At 39.5% G+C, this 12,628-nt stretch overlaps 1 protein-coding gene across 1 annotated transcript in view; it reads right to left on the bottom strand.

Annotated features, from left to right (window-relative positions):
• Positions 1-7,654: 7,654 nt before the first annotated feature.
• Positions 7,655-12,628, bottom strand: part of SF2 (splicing factor 2) — a 57,996-nt gene continuing 53,022 nt past the window's right edge. The window contains exon 5 of the mRNA XM_067159155.2: positions 7,655-7,774. The gene's annotated coding sequence lies outside the window, so the exon portion shown is untranslated. The remainder of the gene's footprint in view (positions 7,775-12,628) is intronic.

Raw genomic sequence — 12,628 nt, 5'->3', positions numbered from 1 at the left:
ACCTTATTAAAAAACAAATTTACACTTCACTTACCTGCAGACCTTCCAAAGTATTTGAATGAATTTTATTATTCTGAATTTAAATCAATGATGTATAGAGGTACAGTAGTTCAGATTCCAGGACTCATTAACCAGTTTTTATATTCACAGGTTGCACCTGTTCCTCAACCTGCTTCTTTCTTCTCTTTAGCTGCATCCTGCTTTTCTACAATGTCCGAGTGGCAATTCTTCTATGCTTTGTTTCTTACACTTCGGACATTAAGTACCATTTCAATATTATGAGAAAGAATATCTTTTTATGCCAACAAATTGACTTTCCTGCACATAGATAATGTAACATGTGGTTCTACCGATCAGACCCTGATATAGTGATGGGCAGTCTGAGACGAGGTCTCGAGATTTCTAAAGACTAGCGCAGGCACTATTTGTCGCGAGAAATTTAGCGAGATCTCGAGAGCGTTGTCCCCGCATTGTGCGGCGATTAGCATGTCGTAGGCCTACTGATAGTCGGAGCTGAATGATGTTTGTGTCGAGTATGCGAATAGCCAACAACGGGCCTTCCCAATTTCGTAAATACGTGTCAGCAAACGACTAGGGCGTTCACTTCAACCGAGGTGTGTATTTTGACGCTGTATAACAATTATAAAGGATGCGAATGCTGGCATTTTATGCACTGGTAGGTACACGAATGAGTGGTTTAAGTACAGAATCTGACGGCTACTGTAGGTACACGTACCTGGATGCTAGAGGCGTGCATTAATCGAACTCGAGACGAGGCAAGATGCGCCTTGTTGTATATGCAACAACCATTACGCATGAGTGGAATGTGTAATCTAAAATACTTCAGTTTGTTCCAATTATTTCGACAGGCATACATCGTTATCAGACCACTGCTTTTGTTTTACCGATATTTTGGTGACGAAGGAAAGAATTCCTTGTAATGTTAGAGTATTCGCGTCATAATTAGGTACTTCGATATATGACGGTGTCATGTGAAACTGTGTCTAGTTGTACGCGACAACTTTAAGACGATGTCCGAAACGCAACGTAAGTCGTGGATGTCGGTTATTTTTAAGAGATGTCACATAGCACAGCCCACTGTGTTGCTTATTCAAAAGAAGTAAAATACATAGGCGGAAATACTTCTGGGTTGATCCGTCAGTTACAAACGCATAGGCCTTATCAATGAAGATGAATCGTCACAGAACACCTCCGCCCGGTTTGAATCACAAGAAGCTACCCTGCCGACAACATCCTAATAACAATTAACAAATTATACAGGTTATTCAGCTAAGAAGTCCACCCGACATAACTCGTTAACAGTTTAAGATACTGGCATTCTGTATTCACTTTCGTTACTGGTATTAAGAAGCTCATAGTTCAACACGCAGTGCTTTCTTAGGCTTTTGACAAAATTTATCCTCACACAAGTTTCCATATGAGAAATGCTGGTGATAACTATCAAGCTTACTCTTAGTTATTGGGACGTAGCCGCGCAGCTCGCAGCACACGTAAATCGGTCTCGAGAGCGTTGCTCATCACCCCTGCTAAAAGAATTGCAGTAAAGTCGGGCATTTTAGATTACACGTTCCACTCATGTGTAATGGTGGTTGCATATGTAGCAAAGCACATCTTCCCCGTCTCACGTTTGAATAATGCACGGCTCTAGTATCCAAGTAGGTGCACATCCTATCTACAGTTATTCACAAATTATGCACGGTTATTCAGCTAAGATGTCCACTCCAAATGTCATGAACAGTTTTAAGACACTGTCATTCTGTTTTCACTTTCGTTAATGGTATTAAGGGTTTCATAGTTGAACATGCAGTACTTTTCCGGGCTTTTGACAAATGTGTTGGCTCACACGTTTTCACATGAGAACGTTATTTCACGCAATAGCTGCCAATGATATATCAAGTTTACAGTCGTCAGGTGTTGCTACTGTAAATGGCATCACCCCCTCCAAAATCACTTGTGATATTGTAAAATTTTAATTTCCTGGTCGGATCACATGGCTCGAGTTGCACAGGCTCCGGATATTTAGTGAAATGAAATTCATGTTAGATGATTATAAAACTATCTCAACTCACTCAATTCCTTTATTTTCAAGCAACAGATCCTTTATCAAGGAATCTTGTAATCTAGGAAGTGTTTCATTATCCACGTATACTGAAATCTCCCACCGCCCTGAAAAAGAATATTGTAACTTAGTTCTTTTATAGCTATACAACGTTCCCGCGACACATACTAATTTCCCCGGGTGCCGTTAACGACTAATATCTCCGCATTGTCCTCCGAATAGTCAACAATAAGCTTAAGTAATTGTTGTTAGAAATAGGCAGAATATCTCATACTGAAAAATTATTACTGAACATAATGTACGTAAAAGATTACTTCGGTTTTAGATCAGGCAGAGAGGCAATCATGGCGTAACAAATAGGCCTGGAAAAGGTTTGAAAACGAACAAGACCACAATTGTGCTATTATCAGTAGCGGCGATAGTGGGGGGCACTCCCCCTCCCACTTTCTGGAGAAAATATATTTTGAAACCAAGAATTTTTTTAAAAGCAATATGTACAAGGCGTTGTCTCATTAGCTAATTTATTAACAAAATTATTAGCGGAATATTGTTCATCTAACAGATTTTGTATAGTGCATAGCAATTAATGGAAGACTTCGCATGTACCGTGAGGAATGGTAACAGGGGTAATTTATTCTTCCAAGGTCATGGACAGAGGTATGAATTCGCCCGCTTGCCGCGTGCATTCGTCAGCCCGGCAGTCTCTTTAGTTGTTTAGTGTGCAGTCATAATCAAATACTAAATGATTTTAGTTGTATAATCACGCGCACCGATATTAAATTTTAATAAATGTGTAATATAGTTGCTTTGGTGAGTCTTGTATAGTACTGAACCAAATTCTCAAAAAAATTATTACCGCAGCTAACTTGGCCAACCTTTACCTCTGTCGAAATTCGCTCAGAGCACATCAAAAAGCTATATTTTCAGTTTTGAGATGCGCTATATCCCACAAACCCGGATACTGTTTGCATATATTTTAATTCCCCACAGCCGCTACTGGGCATTATTATTGACCTAAAATCATAAATTGATGTTTGAATGAATGCGAGAAGTAGGAATTGACTGGAAGAGCAGGTGACTTACCTGGAAGATTAAATGGAACCAACGTACCCAGATAACAAAGGAAATTAATGAACTGCATAAATACAGTTAAAAGAAGGTGTAAGACTTCCACTATACTTGTTCAACATGTTTACATAGGAAGAGACTGATATTTTGCAAATAAAATGAGAATCAATCTATATCAGATTTACTGTTGACAATGCACTCTCGTAGGTTTTCTTTAAGGGACAATTAGAATGTTGGAAGTGTTGGCAGCTGCACTCAGATAGTATTAAAGAATGATGTTCAGAAAAAAGATTCTTATGGTAAACAAAAATACCCTGAGAATTAATGCAAATATAAAGCTAGAAACTTCTAAAATAGAACAAGTAAAATAAGTGTTTCTTGGGAAGCATTATCACTGAAGACTATAGCTGTGCTTCTAAAATAACTGGATAGCAATGGCTAAATAAGAAGCATGAGCATTGAGATAAGGAAGGCTTTTATAAAGTCCTTCATTTGGACTGTGTTGTTATATATATGGGTGCACAAGCTGGACAATTGGGGAAAAAAAGGAGCTTGGCTACAAGCAATGGAGGAGGATCACCAGAACGAGCTGGACTTATAACAAAACAAACCTTCAAATAGAAAAGATTTATGAAAACTGGACACTAAATAGAGAGAATGAAGGAAAGGAAAATGAAAACATATTCCAGATATTCTTAACAGGATGCCTCCAACCAACTTTCTTACTGCCTGTGTGTACAAATTCCTTGCTGTGACACTAGTGTGATGTAAAAATGCAGGCTTCTCTTCAAACCGTGCAGTCTCCACCCCTACTTAACAAGCGCACAAAACAGATGTCATCTCAAGTGTTAACATGCACTACTCGTGGGTTAAGTCAGCTTAAATTGTCAACCAAGGTACTGTATGATATGGTATGGTAGTATTCAAACTGATTTTCTTCACTAGTCCTGTTAGAGAAAACATACTAACTTGAAGAATTCCAAGGCTTGAGTAACACAGTATACGTTACCAAATACGTCCAATATTATTAACACTATAATATACTGTAGGTCAATACGAGTTGTAACTCCATGAAATAAGTCAGAATTGCTAATATTGTGTCCTTTAAATTACTCTTCAATACTGCAATCGACTTGCATTGTAAAATTTGCCTTAAACCAAAAATTAACAAAACTTAGATCAATCATGTTCCTTTCACATTAACTCATAAGAACCCAATATAAAACAAATTCTTATAAGCAACAATAACAAGAGTTGAAAGTAAAAGGAATAAGCAAACGCATACATATTTTATATCTTTATTGAAATGTTTATTTATAACAAGTCAAAAGCTGTACAAAAACATAGTTCCTTTATACAAGAAATTTATCCAATAAGTTCCAGGACTAGTAGTAAGGAATTAAATCATGGGGAATGTTGAACAAACTGTCCCCTTACCTTTTTAAAGTTACAGAACCTCAATTTCATTACACCAACTTCCTGCTACTGGACAGGAGACTTTTCATACTGTCATATATGTTTCTATTTTTAAATTTTAGTCACACTGTTCTAAAATGAAACTACATGGAGGCTAGCAATGATATAGAGCACAAAAACTCTGTACATGATAAAAAAAGAGGAGACATGCATCTGAAAAATTATACCCTACAGGGTGGAGTAGCACTAAAGGAGACCATCTCTTCAACGCAGAAGTAAAATAGCAACACAGAACGTACATCCCAGAAAACTCCAAACATTTTGAGAATGAAGTGGAAAGCCACAAATTACTTACAAGAACTGTCTGAAACACATTGACATGGGAATGGCTTCTTATGCACTATAAGGGGTAATACTGTATATTTTTTCTGGACGTGGCGTAGGGGTAGCGTACCTGCCTCTTACCCAGAGGCCCCGGGTTCGATTCCTGGCCAGGTCAGGGATTTTTACCTGGACCTGAGGTCCACTCAGTCTATGTGATTAGAATTGAGGAGTTATCTGACGGTGAAATTGCGGCCCTGGCCTAGAATAACGGCCCAGAGAATTAGTCGTGCTGACCACACGACACTTCGTAATTTGCAGGCCTTCGGGCTGAGCAGCGGTCGCTTGGTAGGCCAAGGCCCTTCAAGGGCTGTAGTGCCATGGGGTTTGGGGGGCGGATAATGGAAGTACCAATAGTGTTACATTATATCCCTCCCTCCTAGCATATCTAGTCGTGGCCACCATATTAGGCGGGTCAGAGAAATTACGCTGTTGCCAAGGTTATGCAGCAACTAGCAAAGAAAGATCTAATTAAACACACCGTTTTGGAGCGTGAGGTAGTTTGTTCTCTCTCAAACTCCTGCAATGTTGCAAGACAAATTGTACTGCAAGCTTCAAGAAATACTGATTTCAGGAGTATAACTATTTTCCACATAAACCAATTAAAATAATTAAAAATAAAAACCCGAACAAGTAAATTTAAATTCGTGAAATCCATGTATTGAAATTTTGAGCAAGCTTTGGTTTTCTTAGCCAATAAAATGTAGATAATCATGATCTTCCTTCCAAGTATTGGGCCATGTGACCCGTTACGGTCTTGCATTTTACTTTTTGTAAGACTTGAGCCTGAAGGAAGAAATGTAGATAATTATCTAACTTAAATTTATTATTTGAAACTTGTTCTCTTGGGTCTTGAGTTTCTTGGAATATGAGTATATAAATGCCACTAGCTGTCGTTTACGAGTTGTGCCCGCCAGCACAGTACGACACCAAATGCTTTCAGATTACTTATTAATCTTAAGTTTTACTGAAATATTTGTTTATGGCTTACAATTTAAATACTATATATCGGACTACATAATATAGAGAAGAGTACCGCTTTAAAGAATACATGAACCTGGCTGGACGACCGGCTTCGACCAGATAGCACGGCACGATCAGCGTTGCCAATCTGTGCTCAGGAATAAGCGGCTCTCAAAAATGTTGCTTCTCTGCTCCCCTATCTGACAACAGTGGCTTTCCTCATCTGCAGGTTTGGTAGATGAATTGTCATGTGGTGACAGAATCATGCAAGTTATAACAGCAATCCCTCTAAAACCCATTATCACAATGCGTGGTTCTTAGGTGTCAAGAGTATATTACTGTCAAAATTTTAAAATGTAACTTTATACTTACATTCTTTACACATCATATTGGTAAGCTGCTTCCCTGATGATTTTTATAGAAATCAAAGTAATTTTGGCGAGAAAACCTAAAATGCCCTACTAAACACCAGAAAGGTCTTCAGTACTGATGCGATGTCAATTGGGGAAGATCTTAAAAAATATAATGACCATTATTATTCAATGCAATCTCATATGTGGCAGCTCACTCAACAGTTGCAACAATGAAACCAACAGGCTTATAGAGCGCAGTCAGATATTGTGAATGCCATGGAATTCAGCATAATTGCCACCAGAACAAATGTAAGGATCTGCTGGGAACCTGTGAAGGGTGAACTCAAGGTCACAACAAAGACTCGAGATCTGCCTCTAAACGACTCAAGTAACCACAAACGAGTGTGGTCCATGAAAGATTCTAAGTCATAAGATACAAGACTTTGGAAAGGTTCCTAACACATGGGAATTGTACTGTGAAGAGTTTTTCAAAGATAGTGAGTGGTGGTTTTAGTTTTAAGAGGAAGTACAACTAGGTAACCATCCCCTCTGAACAGAGTGATCCACAAAGCAGTGATCGGTGTTGTTCATTGATTTCACTTTTCTCACAAGCATGGGCAATTATTAGTGTTTCCAAGCTGAAACAAACTATCCGGAATAATAAACCCTGGTCTGGAAGTGATGTAGCTATATAGACGTACCAACTATCTAGTCTAACCCAAGCATGGCTCGCCCTGTTTTCATGGGTTTACTGAGACCATCCTAAAATTAAGATCTCTCCCCAACCACCAATTTTAAATATTTTGGACTGAAAACCCTAATTGTGGGCCAAACCATTTGTGCGGTGGTTTCCGCCTCTTCTCTGAACAAAAGCAAGCAGTCGGCGAGTTGAGGTACGGAGGCAGGGGGAAGAAAGTGACCAAAACTAATTTTTCTGCTAACACAGAAACAAGCAAAGCGTCATTTGGTCTCACTCCCATCAGCAGCAGCATCATCTGGTGCAGTTTCCAACCACAGGCTGGGTCTGCTTGGAACATAAGCCTCTCTGTCGTTTTCTGTCCATCCACCACTTCCCTTCTCTCACTGTCGTCCAGTTCCCTCCTCTTGCCTCGATGCTCTTCTTTACACCTTTCAGCCATCTGTCCCTCGGTTTTCCTCTAGGTCTCCTTCCCTTGAACTCCATTTCTAACATCTTTCTTGGTATACTCTCTTCTCCCATACTCTGTAACATGTCCATACTGCCACCTGGATTTTTCTCATCTTTTCTTGTAGGGGTACCTCATTTACCATTTCCCGAAATCTCCCTCTTCTTACTCTGTCCATTCTTGTTAAACTTACAACTTGTTTGTATTCTACTTTTATCTCTCTCCATCACCCACCTTTCTGATCCATAGTCAAAATAAGTCTTGTAGGTAATTCCGTTACATCGCTGTTCCATATCAATCCTCTCATGTTCTTAAAGGAATCCATTTGCACACTTTCCTCTTTCATTAATTTCCCATCAGCAGAGCATCTGAAAATTGAGGGAAGATTCAGTCAAATACAAAATTGCAACCTAACATGTGGTGTCATTTTTATCTGTTGTACTGAAATCTTTTAGTGTAAACATACAGTTTGTGTTTTTGGTAAGTGACCTACCTTTATAAACACTAAACATTCATTGACAGATTGGTGCAAAATAAAAGACTGCCAAAAAACCCATTGTCCATAACGCAAAAGCAGTTTTAACAAGGAGTATATGCGTACCATCCCAAGTAAGTGTATACGAAAGAAAAGCATGGATTGCAGTCTGTAGCATAAGGAACAGACTGTGCTGTATTCCTGCTTAATTTTTGTTCATGGAAAAGAATGCAGTTTGACCAAAACCAGAATAGCAATTTTGTTACCTTTGATTGGACCGCTAGTCTCGTAACTCACCAGTCCCCACTGGTCTAGCCATAAATAAATAAATAAGCTATTTTGTAAATAAGTGAAATATGGGATAGACACATACATTATTCACAGTTTGCAGCAACCAGTCTTCAAAATGTTCTCCATTAGCGTGCATACAGGCATGGAGTGTCTTCAGCCAGTCATCTATTGTAGGATGGATGGTATCAATCGGTAAATACACCACCGTTGCCATCCTCCTGTGGGTGGGGGCAGTAGAGTAACACCCATGGTATCCCCTGCCTGTCGTAAGAGGTAACTAAAAGGGGCCCAGGGGCTCTGAACTTTGGAGCGTGGGATGGCAACCACGGGATCCTCAGCTGAGTCCTGGCATTGCTTCCATTTACTTGTGCCAGGCTCCTCACTTTAATCTATCCTGTCCAACCTCCCTTGGTCAACTCTTGTTATTTTCCGACCCCGACGCTATTAGGTTTGCGAGGGCTAGGGAGTCTCATTTTCACGCCCTTCGTGGCCCTTGTCTTCCTTTGGCCGATATCTTCATTTTTTCGAAGTGTTGGATCCCTTCCAGTTTTTCCCTCCGATTAGTGTTATATAGAGGATGGTTGCCTAGTTGTACTTCCTCTTAAAACAATAATCACCACCACCACCACCACCGTTGCCAGCAAAGAACGCTTCTTTTCTTGCAGACCATTTCCTTTTCACAATGACCACAGCTGAAGTCCAGGGTGGGGGGTTAAAAACCCAAGGCTACAAGAAAGCCACTCAGCAGTAGAAATGAAGTCTGGTACATTGGCCTGCAACCAATGAAGTCATTCTTGCCGTATGAGGTAATGCAAAATATTTCTGAAAGGTCCAGGGCTCACTGTTGAACATGCTGTTGCTCAAGTCCTTCACGAGATGGTCCAGGACAGTTTCCACAGACTCTGGCACTCATTACAACACCTTTTTCACAAAAACTAATCCTGGTGGGGCACTCATAACGACTGAAGAAGGGACTTCTCGACATTATTCACCTTACAGGTTTGAGTTTGATGATGCCCTTCGAAACATGTCCCTTGTAACTTTTTATGATAAGATTGAATTCTTAATTTACTTGATCTCTTTGTATTGAATAGGTTGATATTAAAAATAACACTTGTAACATACACTGTATTAGAAACTCTCACGAACTTCCCTAGAACTTGCCATGTACCTTATCATTCTGGCGCTTAAAGCTCTCTTCACTGTCCAAGGAGCTGCATTAATTTCAGTTTTGCCTGCTGCTTCAGCTTCAGTGTCAGGAAATGTCTGGCAATCCACCAATACACTCTAACCTCATGGTCTTCAGACAGTACTCTGGATATTTATCATGGTGAAAGGTGGAGCTCCTGTGCCATAAACTTTGCTTTCAGGAGAGATTTCGCCAGGTACGGGCCGCCACTGTGCACACACTTGTACAATATCATGCATTAAATGTTCTCACCGTGCAAGGGCAACCAACTCTCTTGCAATCTGTTATACTGCCTGACTCAGTATATTTCTAGATTGTCCTGAAGATGTAAAGTCTTGTTGATTTTCAGCTGTTTCAGGGTTTGGTGACATTCTGGTCTTGTGCAAGGCAATTACAGCTGCCCTGTTTTCATATTCACCCCACTCCATGCTTAGGCAAAGAAAATCCACCCTTTCAGTGTTGAACACACACGGGTCAGGAGTAACCTTCAGCACAAGTGTTGCCCGTACGTGGGAAACCAGATATACAACCCAAGCCAAAATTTTGCAACAGTATTTATGCCCACACTAGGTAATAGAGATTTTTCATAAGCATTCAAATCTTAAAAGTGAATTATTTCAATCCAGAGTTTTTGGACGTAACACCTTTTCTTTGCAAGCCCACGATACCATGTTTAGCAATTCCATTCAAATTTACCCAATTTTCTACTTTACTCCATGTTCAGAGTTATCCTAAAAAAAAAACTTAAAGCTTCAATATACCTGATAAACCACTCTGAATATGAGTACACATTTTACCTATGGTTAGTCCAGGAACTATTGGATTGACGTAGACATGAACCGTAAGAACTACTAAACAAACTTCATCAAATATATACCAATAATACACACGCTAAGTACTTTCAGAATTCATGATATCACCATCTTCTGTGCTTCTTATATGGATGGATGATCTTCAGGATGTCCTGCAAGAAATTAGATTAAGGACACAGCACACACACACTCACGCGCATCAAGGATAGGAGAAGACTTAGGAAAAGTTGGATCTTGGCTTATTTCATAGATTACTAATTTAAGCAACAAGTTATACTTTAAAGATGTCTAGTAATTAGAAGTGAAAAAATTAATCTCTCTTTGCCTTTACACAGAAATGGCATGTAAGCCATTACCGATCTACTGGTCACGGTTATGCTGTGTATAACTTGAGGAAGGATGTCAACTCAAAGTACAACTCCTATTTAAATATATAAAGAAAAACGGAAGAAATATTTAAGATATATATCCGAAATAAAGTTCCAACATAATCTGTGAGGAAGATGTGAAAGCCAGTTTGCTTGTCCTCTTCAACAACACATTCTCAAGTATGAAATCCAGGATAATTGAACTGCTGTTATGTTCGTTGATACTTGTTTACAGGGGCCTAACATCTAGGTCATTGGCCCTTAATGGTACGGAATGAGACAAAAATGTACTGACAATTTTAAAGTATAAAATTCATCCAATGAGCAGAATTCAAAACATGATGATAAATGAATGGATGAATACGAATTTAAAATAATCAGCAGACCCAACTCACAATACTGAAACTTGAGAAAATTCCATAATCGATCCATTGACTGGAATGCAAAAAGACAACGAAGAATGATGATTATTTGCTGTGTACTGTGTTTTCACTACTGAATATTTGTGTATCGTCTTTGGTTTCACGGACTGCATGGTGAGCTGAGAAACCTCATGAAATTATAGAAGTGAATTTGTGCAGTGAAACAATGGTCACAATCTGCAGTTATATAACTGGTTAGACTCCCTTCATGGTTTTTGTTTTTTTCTTCTTGCTTTATCACACACCAACACAGACAGGTCTTACAGTGACAATGGGACAGGGCTGGGAAGGAAGCTACAGTGGCCTTAATTTAGGTACAAACCCAGCGTTGCAAAAATGGGAAATCATTTTCATGGAGGCCAACAATAGGGTTCAAAAACCCACTACCTTACGAGTGCAATCTGACAGCTACGTGACCAAGACAGCATAACCAACTAGCTCGGTTCATTCAGGTGTGCATGTACAGTCAGGTTATTCAAGTTCTGGGCTGGCAGAGCACCCTGCACCCATTAATAACTGGTATAAAAATTAACCATCATAGGAGTCTCTGAAATGATTACTCCAGAAACACTGCCTATTTCTTTGTATTTCAAGTCATACCCCCTTAGGGATAGATTTTTTCAAGAAAGTTTTCTAAGTAGTTAATTATTAGGGGGCTTCCATTTTTCCTTTGCATTAGAACATGTAGCAGTATAAAAATTAACTCTTAATAAAAAAAAAATTCCTGCCAATTTGGGCTGATTTACCTTTTTGAAATTAGGAGCTGCCTGGCCAGTGCAGTGAAGGTGCGCTTAGCTCATCCAGAAGGAAGGGGGTTCGATTCCTCACCAGGAAGTCTAAAAATTTAAGAAACACTATGTCCACTTCCGGAGCCGCATGTGGCCCCGGGGTTCACCCAGCCTACAGCAAAAACAAGTACCAGGCTAATTCCCGGGGGGCAAACGCTGCCAGTAATGAAGCTGCCACTACCGAGGTTACAGATAATGGAAGCCTCTACCTTCCACACCTCCAAGGGCCTTCATGGCCTGTATGGAGACGACTTTGCTCTCTACTTTAAATTTATGCATGTATCGTTTGTCAGACTCATAAAAATTCACAAGTGACAATATCAAAAGTCATAAAATTATACTTTTTCTCACAAATAGTTAAAAGTCTGCTAAATATATTTCATGGCCAAACAATCTGACCGGCAGTCATTGGTAACCGAGAAAGGGTAAGGATTTATGTCGACGAGTCTTGTGTTTCCAAGATATGAGCGGGAACACACAGTAGAACTCTTGATAATTAAGAGAAAGTATTTCCGAACGTGCCTCAAGCACAAGGAATGCACTTGCCTTCGCACATGCCCCTACAGCCAACCATTGCCCCCATGTGCCTCAAAAGCCAAGAACAAATGGGAAGAAGGAATTTAAAACAACAGTTAAGACTCCACTTCAGCAAAGAATTATTCTCCCTAGTGTACACTTCTGTGCAAGAAAATGACAAAAGTGAGACCACTGCAAAGTGTATTTTATCAGCTAGTGAATGAATTTGGAAAATGACTTGTTGACAACACGATTTATGTTGTAAATTGTGTAGTGTCAACAGGTGAAATTTACACAAAATCTGGTAGAAGAAATGTTTTACCAGCATTCACACTTGCCAAAAAATCTTCTGTAAGTATTG

The sequence above is a fragment of the Anabrus simplex genome, chromosome X (assembly GCF_040414725.1).
Source record: "Anabrus simplex isolate iqAnaSimp1 chromosome X, ASM4041472v1, whole genome shotgun sequence".
Lineage (NCBI taxonomy): Eukaryota > Metazoa > Arthropoda > Insecta > Orthoptera > Tettigoniidae > Anabrus > Anabrus simplex.
This window is presented reverse-complemented; position numbering and strand designations above follow the sequence as displayed.